The following is an 8,629-nucleotide window of genomic DNA, read 5'->3' as shown; positions in this document are numbered from 1 at the left end:
AATTATTCATGCAAATAACTTAACTAAAAGATAATAAAATAGTAAACACTTGGGTTGCGTCCCAAGAAGCGCTTGTTTAATGTCACTTAGCTTGACGTACCTTGTCTTACCTCATGGGGGTTCATGGAGGAAAAATACTTCTCTACTATCACTGCAAATCTCTCCGCATAGTATGGTTTCAGCCTATGTCCATTCACCTTGAATGTGCCCTTCTCCGGATGGTTAATCTTAATGGCTCCATGGGGTGAAACTTCGGTTATGGTATACGGACCAGACCACCTTGATTTTAGTTTCCCGAGAAATAAACGTACATGAGAGTTGAATAGTAACACCTGATCGCCTGCTTTGAAGTCCTTCAGAATCTTAATATGCTTGTCATGCCACTTCTGAATTCTTTCCTTTTATATCCTTGCATTCTCATATGCCTTCATCCTCCATTTGTCTAACTCGTTGAGATGCAATATTCGTTGTTCTCCAGATTTGCGCAAGTCGAAATTCATCACTTTAATTGCCCAATATGCTTTGTGCTCTAATTCCACCGCTAAATGACAAGATTTTCCATACACTAAATTATAGGGAGTGGTCCCTATTGGGGTTTTGTATGCTGTTCTATGAGCCCAAAGTGTGTCATCTAACCTTTCGGACCAATCTCGTTTCCCTTGTTCCACTGATTTGGTTAATATTCTCTTGAGCTCTCTATTTGTAACCTCCACTTGCCCACTTGTTTGCGGATGGTAAGGAGTAGCAAGACGATGATGAACTCCATAACACTTTAAAAATTTCGCCAATTGTGTATTACAAAAATGGGTTCCCTGATCGCTGATGATAATTCTTGGAGTTCCAAAGCGAGTAAACAGCTTCTTCAAAAACTTCACCACAGTTCTTGCATCATTAGTTGGAAGAGCATGGGCTTCTACCCACTTGGAAACATAATCAACTGCTACCAGAATGTATTGATTTCCATTGCACTTCGGAAATGGTCCCATAAAATCAATCCCCCATACATCAAATACCTCGCAAAACTGCATGGGATTTTGAGGCATCTCATCCCTTCGTGATAAATTTCCAGCCCTTTGACGACTATCACATCGTAAAACGAATTGATGAATATCTTGGAATAAGGTTGGCCAATAGAACCCAGCGGCTAAAACCTTCTCTGCAGTTCGACTTGAAGCATAATACCCTCCCACTAGGCCTGAGTGATAATGCACAATGATGTTCCAACCTTCCTCCCTAGAAACACACCTTCGCACCACCTGATCTGCACAAATATGGAACACGTAAGGATCTTCCCAGAAAAAGTTCTTAAGGTCACTGAAAAATTTCTTCTTCTGCTGAAAGCTTAAACCCTGCTTTAATACCCTTCCAAACAGATAATTTGCAAAATCTGTGGCCATGGAACATCTTTCGATTCTGATACCTATACCGCATACAAATGCTCTTCGGGATAAAAATCATTAATTTCCTTGCTTGTCGGTTCTTGCCATTCACAATCTTCTAATCTCGACAGATGATCTGCAACTACATTCTCTGTCCCCATTTTATCTTTTATTTCCATATCAAATTCTTGCAATAACAATATCCACCAAATCAATCTCGGTTTTGCATCTGCCTTGTTCATGAGATAACGGAGTGCAGAGTGATCTGTGAACATAGTGACCTTAGATAGGATGAGATATGGTCTGAATTTATCAAAAGCAAACACTACTGCTAATAATTCCTTTCAGTAGTGGTGTAATTCTCTTGTGCACTTGTGAGAGTCTTGCTAGCATAAAAGATCGGTTGAAATTGCTTGCTTCTCCTCTGACCCAAGACCGCTCCCACTGCATAATCACTAGCATCACACATTACTTCGAATGGCTCATCCCACTTCGGTGTTATCAGGATTGGTGCTTGCACTAACTTTTCTTTCATCACATTAAATGCATTCAGACAATCATTTCCGAAATCAAAAGGAGTATCCTTCTTCAAGAGTTTGGTCAACGGTAGGGAGATCTTCGAAAAGTCCTTTATGAACATTCTGTAAAAACCTGTATGACCCAAGAAACTATGGATCCCTTTAACATTCCTAGGCGTAGGAAGCTTTTCAATTATCTCAATCTTCACCTTATCCACCTCCATACCTGCCTGGGAAATGTTATGTCCAAGGACAATGCCTTCTTGCACCATAAAGTGACACTTCTCCCAGTTGAGGATGAGATTCATCTCTTCACATCTCACTAAGACTCTTTCGATATTATTTAAGCAAGCATCGAAAGAGTCCCCGAACAATGAAAAATCATCCATGAAAACTTCCATAATATCTTCGAGAAAGTCATGAAAAATGGCTTTCATGCAGTGCTGGAATAATGCAGGGGCATTACACAAACCGAAAGGCATTCGTCTATAAGCAAAAGTACCATAAGGGCAAGTAAATGTGGTTTTCTCCTAATCTTCTGGATCTATTGGGATTTGAAAGTATCCCAACATGCCATCAAGGAAATAGTAGAAATGATGCCCCGCTAGTCGTTCCAACATTTGGTCAATAAATGGCAAAGAAAAGTGATCTTTCCAAGTGACGTCATTCAGTCTTCTATAGTCACTGCAAACTCGCCAACCAGTAACTGTCCTAGTGGGGATTAACTCATTCTTTTCATTCTTCACTACTGTCATTCCTCCTTTTTTCGGGACAACTTAGGTCGGGCTCACACACTTGCTGTCTGATATGGGATAGATAATTCCTGCATCCAAAAGTTTTATTACCTCCGCCTTAACAACTTCCTTCATATTCAGGTTCAATTTTCGCTAAGGTTGGATCACAGATTTGTAGTCATCCTCCATAAGGATCTTATGAGTGTAGATTGATGGGTTTATAGCCCTAATGTCGGAGATCTTCCATGCAATAGCTGATTTGTGCTTTTTGAACATGCTAACAAGTTTATCCTTCTACTCCCCAGACAAGTTTGAAGCTACAATCACAGGGAGTTTAGAGTCCTCCATTAAGAATGCATATTCCAAATGTGTTGGAAGAGTTTTAAGCTCAAGTTCTGGTGCTTCAACAATTGATGGACGCAAGCTGCCTTCCTTAAATTTATCAATCTCCTCGAAATCATTTGCCTCATGTTCACAGTTATTCTCCTCCTCTATTAACTGGGTATCTATTTCTTTACAATCTGCAACGGATATCAACATGTCCATTCCACATAGTTCCCTTTTTGAAATAGCAACCCGAACTGAAAAGATTTCCTGCCTTTGGTCATGATAGGAAGAATCAAACTGAGCAATGATTCTTTCTACACTTTCCTCTAACTGGTCGCTCATTAACACCGACATGGATTCCTCAAACTACTTTATCACATTATCTAATTCACAGTTTTGCCCTTGAATCCTGGTGATGTACTCTTCAACCGATTCTTCTACTGGATGTTGAGTTGTACACTGCTCATGGTGAGAATAACACGGCATGTCATGCAATGCAATTGTTTGAACTTTTTGTTCCACGTGTTCAACCATTCTCATGATAGTGTCAAATGACTCAAACATGTTAATCATTATTTACAATAAAACGAATAAGGAAAAGTCTGAACAATGATAGAATAAGAAGAAAGAAAATAGAATGTATGGTGAAATAGCTAAGAAAACAAAGTGCAAAGTATCTCCAAACGCCTAGTCCCCGGCAACGGCGCTAAAAACTTGACAAGATCCACTTGCGTATATCCCGCAAGTGCGCGGGTTTGTCAAAGTAATAATCCCGGATGAGTGGGTATCGAATCCACATGGAATAGGGAATAAAAATACTTAATTCGCTTCTTAGCTATGTGAAATATCAATGATGATAAGTGTGAAAATGATTCAATTCTCAACAATAAAAACAACAAGTAAGAGAGCAAAAGTAAAGAAGTGGGTAAGGCAATCAATAAAGATGGGGTACCTGAATAATTCTCAGCCTAGGATAATTGTTTCAAGTGCAAGAACCCTCTATTATACTTCCTAATCAATGCAATGGTGAGTCGTGAAAATCCTTAATTACATAGTCCCAAATCTAAGGTCAACTATGCCTAACTCTATAGATGTCCCGGAGGAGAAATTAGATAACCTCTCAACCTCGCACTCGCATAAAGGTGCAATGAGCTCTATGAATTCCAAGTGATAAATCTCTTCCTAATTATAGACCTAACCCTTTGGTCTAGGTGGAAGGTTCCTAACCACGATTAAGCCCTAGATACTAAGATCACCTCAATGCTTCACTCTATTGCATGCGCAACTAAGCCCAGTGGAAATTCATCCCTTAAACCATTCACTCTATTATGGCCGCAAAGAACTCGAGGAATGGAGGTAGAATCTATCACGTCGGAGGGGAAAGGGGACGCTCATGTACCTTTCGACTCACCCTCTCAACACTCTCAAACCTACCTTTTTCTAACGCTCATGGTGTGTCACTCACTCACAAGGTTACCAACGAGAACTCTCAACCCTAGTGTCACTCTAGGGGAAATGTTCATACAATCAAGCATTAAAGGTTGGAACTCACAACAAACATCTATTAATTTAAAGCATAATAAAGAGATTTAATGAAACGAATACATCATAGGGTTCACAAATACCAAAGTACCCACTAGGGGTTTAGCTCTCCATGGAGCTAAGTACAATCAAAGAAATAGAATGTAAAAGCAATGAATCCATAAAGAAACCCCCTCGATAGTTGTGTCGATGGTCTTGTGGAAAGTTCTCTACTCGTCGTCCAAGGATTCCCTCGTCCAGTATAGGATACGCCTCGACGGAAGCTCCCCTACCAACCTTCTTCCTAAGGAATGACGATGTTGGAGCCGTAGAACTTCTCCAAGACCTTGGCCAATACTCCTCAAAACCCTAGCCGAAGCCTTCTCTCAAGTTTAGGAAAGGATGGAGAAAAAAATACTAAAATCGTGGCCGATTCGGCTTTAAATATGGCTGGAATCGGGCAACTCCACATGCGTGGACGATACACGCGCCTGTGCGGAATTTCCACACGGGCGTGGATAATTTCCACACGCCCGTGTGGATTCTCTGAGCTTCTGTTTTCTCGGCCAGCTATGAACAGTGCTGCTACAGTGCCCTGGCTGAATAACTTCCCGAATCTATACTTTCATCTGAGTAACGCAAACGGGCACACGTTCACGTAATGGATCACTTGCTTCTTCTATGATAGGCAAGTTGGTAAAGCTCTTGTTCTATGTGCATAAGTCGGAATGCTCGAGTATGACTGCCTTTGTGCCCCTCCAAATGGATGTGCCAACTAGAATACGAGGAGGTTGGCACATACTCTAGCATCTCACACCCGACCTATGTCTTCGCGTGTGAACCTTAGCAAGAATTCTTCCAAAATCAGTGCGTTGTGCTCCACATTGGATGCTTTCCTTCATACTCGGCCTCACAATCCTACCTGCACGAAAGTAACATAAAAACACACATATTAGTGTAAAAACCTGAGAAAAGTAATGCTCAACTAACAAGGTCCCCTTGCGTATATCGCGCAAGTGCACGGGTTTGTCGAAGTAATAATCCCGGGTGAGCGGGGTCGAATCAACAGGGAGTATGGAGTAAAGACACTTAATTTGATTCTTAGCTATGTGGAGTATCAACAATGATAAGTGTGATAATGATTCAATTCTCAATAATCAAAAGCAACAAGTAAGAGAGCAAAAGTAAGGAGGAGGCAAGGCAATCGATAAAGATGGGGTACTCGGATGATGCTTCACCTAGGATAATCGCTTCAAGTGCAAGAACTCTTTATTGTGCTTCCTAATCAATGCAATGGTGAGTCATGGAAATCCTTACATACATAGTCCCAAATCTAAGGTCAACTATGCCTAACTCTATACATGTCCCGGAGGAGAAATCGAACAATCTCAACACCTCGACTTTCTCGCATAGAGTTACAATGAGCTCTAGGGATTCCAAGTGATAAATCTCTTCCTAGATTTAGACCTAACCCTTTGGCCCAGGCGGAAGGTCCCTAGCCACAATTAAGCCCAAGATACTAAGATCACCTCAACGCTTCACTCCATTACACGTGCAACTAGGCCCCAGCGGAGGTTCATCCCTTACGCCATTCACTCTATTATGGCCACAAAGAACTCGAGGAACGGAGGTAGAATCTATCACGTCGGAGGGGGGAAGGGGACGCTCCTGTACCTCTCGACTCACACTCTCAACCCTCTCCAACCTAGCTTTGTCTAACGCTCGTGGTGTGTCACTCACTCACAAGGTTACAAACAAGAACTCTCAACCCTAGTGTCACTCTAAAGGAAATGTTCATACAATCAAGCATTCAAGGTTGGAACTCACAATAAATATCAATTTATTGAAAACGTAATAAAGAAGTTCAATGAAATGAATACATCCTAGGGTTCACAATCACCCAAGTACCCACTAGGGGTTTAGCTCTCCATGGAGCTAAGTACAATCAAAGAAATCGAACGTAAAAGAAATGAATTCATAAAGAAACCCCCTCGATGGTCGTGTCACTGGTTTTGTGAAAAGTCCTCTACTCGTCGTCAAAGGATTCCTTCGTCCGGTATAGGATACGCCGTGATTGAAGCTCCCCTACCAACCTTCTTCCTAATGGAATCACGATGTTGGAGCCGTAGAACCTCTCCAAAACCTTGGCCAATACCCCTCGAAACCCTAGCCGAAGCCCTCTCGCAAGTTGGGGAAAAGATGGAGAAAAGAATACCAAAATCGGGGTTGAATCGGCTATAAATAGGGCTGGAATCGGGCAACTCCATGGGCGTGGACGATACATGCGCCTGTGCGGAATTTCCACATGGGCGTGGATAATTTCCACACGCCCGTGTGGATTCTCTGTTTCTCTAGTTTCTCGGCCGGCTGTGAACAGCGCTAATACAGTATTTGCTACAGTGTTCTGCTACAGTCTTTGACCTGAATAACTTCACAATTCTATAATTTCATCGGGGTAACGCAAACGGGCACACGTTCACTTCGTGAATCACTTGCTTCTTCAATGATATATATGTTGGTGGGGCTCCTGTTTTTATATGCATAAGACGGAATGCTCGAGTGTGACTGCCTTTGTGCCCCTGCAAATGGATGTGCTCACTCGAATGAGAGGAGCTTGGCACACACTCTAGCATCTCACACCTGTCCTATGTCTTCGCGTTTGAACCTTAGCAAGATCTCCTCCAAAATAGGTGCATTATGATCCACATTGGCCTATTTCCTTCAAACTCAGCCTCACAACCATACATGCATAAAAGTAACATAAAAACACACATATTAATGTAAAAACCTAAGAAAAGTAATGCTCAACATACGGAAAGAATGCTTCGCATTCATATCACACAAGCACTTATAAAACTCCCCCACACTTAAGCTTTTGCTTGTCCTCAAGCAAAAATTAAACATTCTGTGCATCAATGAAAAAAATATTGAAAGTGCTTGGCCTTAGGTTCACCAAAGTATACAAAGATAGCATTCTACAAGTAAGGAAAATTTAAACACTAAATACGGAAAATCAATGCTGTAGCTAAAAAGTTGAATCAAAAAGGACAACAAACCCGAATTTCGTGTAAGTGTGTGAACTCACTCAAAATAATCCAAGTTATACTCCTCAATGTTCTAAGTACAAGGGACTTATTTATCTACAAAAGTGATAAAAATTTTAAACAATGGTAGTAGCTTAACACATCCTCTAAGGTAGACCTTTTCCAAAGTGGCCGCTAAGGTGGCTTTCACACTTTCGAGGTGGTAGCTCTTTCTACCCTAGTGGTAGCTTTCACTCATCCTATGAGATAGCTCTTTCTCTCATTAGGGCATAACTAGTATCCGACTTGTGAGAGTAGCTTCATACTTCATATGTGGTAGCTCTTTCCACCCAACGAACACAAATAAACAATAAAACTATTTTGTTCCTTCTTTAAATTTTCCATTTTTTTTTCCAATTTAGCAAAAGAAGTAAACCTAACTAGTCCCTTTAACATCAAACATGAGTTCCCAATAGAGTTCAAAGAGTGAGTAGTGCACTAAGTGTAAATCGGGCAAAAATTCCTAAAAATTCAAGTAAGAACTAGAGCATGAAAACATTCAATGTTAACAATTCTCCTAGACTTAAGAATACAAACATTGCAACTAAGGTGAACCGCCATTGGCTATGTGAGCATATAACAATCAAGAACAATAGAAATGATGTGTGCACTATGAAACTCCCCCCCACACTTAAGTTGTACATTGTCCTCAATGTACTCATGCAAGCACACTCAAAATATATCATTCAAAAATAGATGTGGGAGAAACAATCAAAACAATACTCCCCTGACTCCTAGTGTTGCGTTTGATGAAGCAAATTCCATGGGAGTAGTATTCCAACGGGTTGTGAAGCTCACACGGTCAAGTGCCAAAGCACCTTGACCATGCCTATGACTAAGTCTCAATTTCCCGGAAGACAAGACCATCTACACGGATACACGAGGGGGTTCAGTGAAGCTCAAGAGAAACAAAAATAACTCGAGTGTATAAAAGATGAAGCAATGAATGCATCTCGATAATGGAAAATAACATAAACTCAGATGGAAAATCCTTTCCGAGTGAACAAGTCTTAAAACAAGAAAACAATATAAAGTAAAATGCATGAAAGTAAAAGAAAGGTCAAGTG

This window comes from Dioscorea cayenensis, chromosome 1, assembly GCF_009730915.1.
Source record: "Dioscorea cayenensis subsp. rotundata cultivar TDr96_F1 chromosome 1, TDr96_F1_v2_PseudoChromosome.rev07_lg8_w22 25.fasta, whole genome shotgun sequence".
NCBI lineage: Eukaryota > Viridiplantae > Streptophyta > Magnoliopsida > Dioscoreales > Dioscoreaceae > Dioscorea > Dioscorea cayenensis.
The sequence above is the reverse complement of the archived record's forward strand: the minus strand, read 5'-3'. Positions refer to the sequence as shown.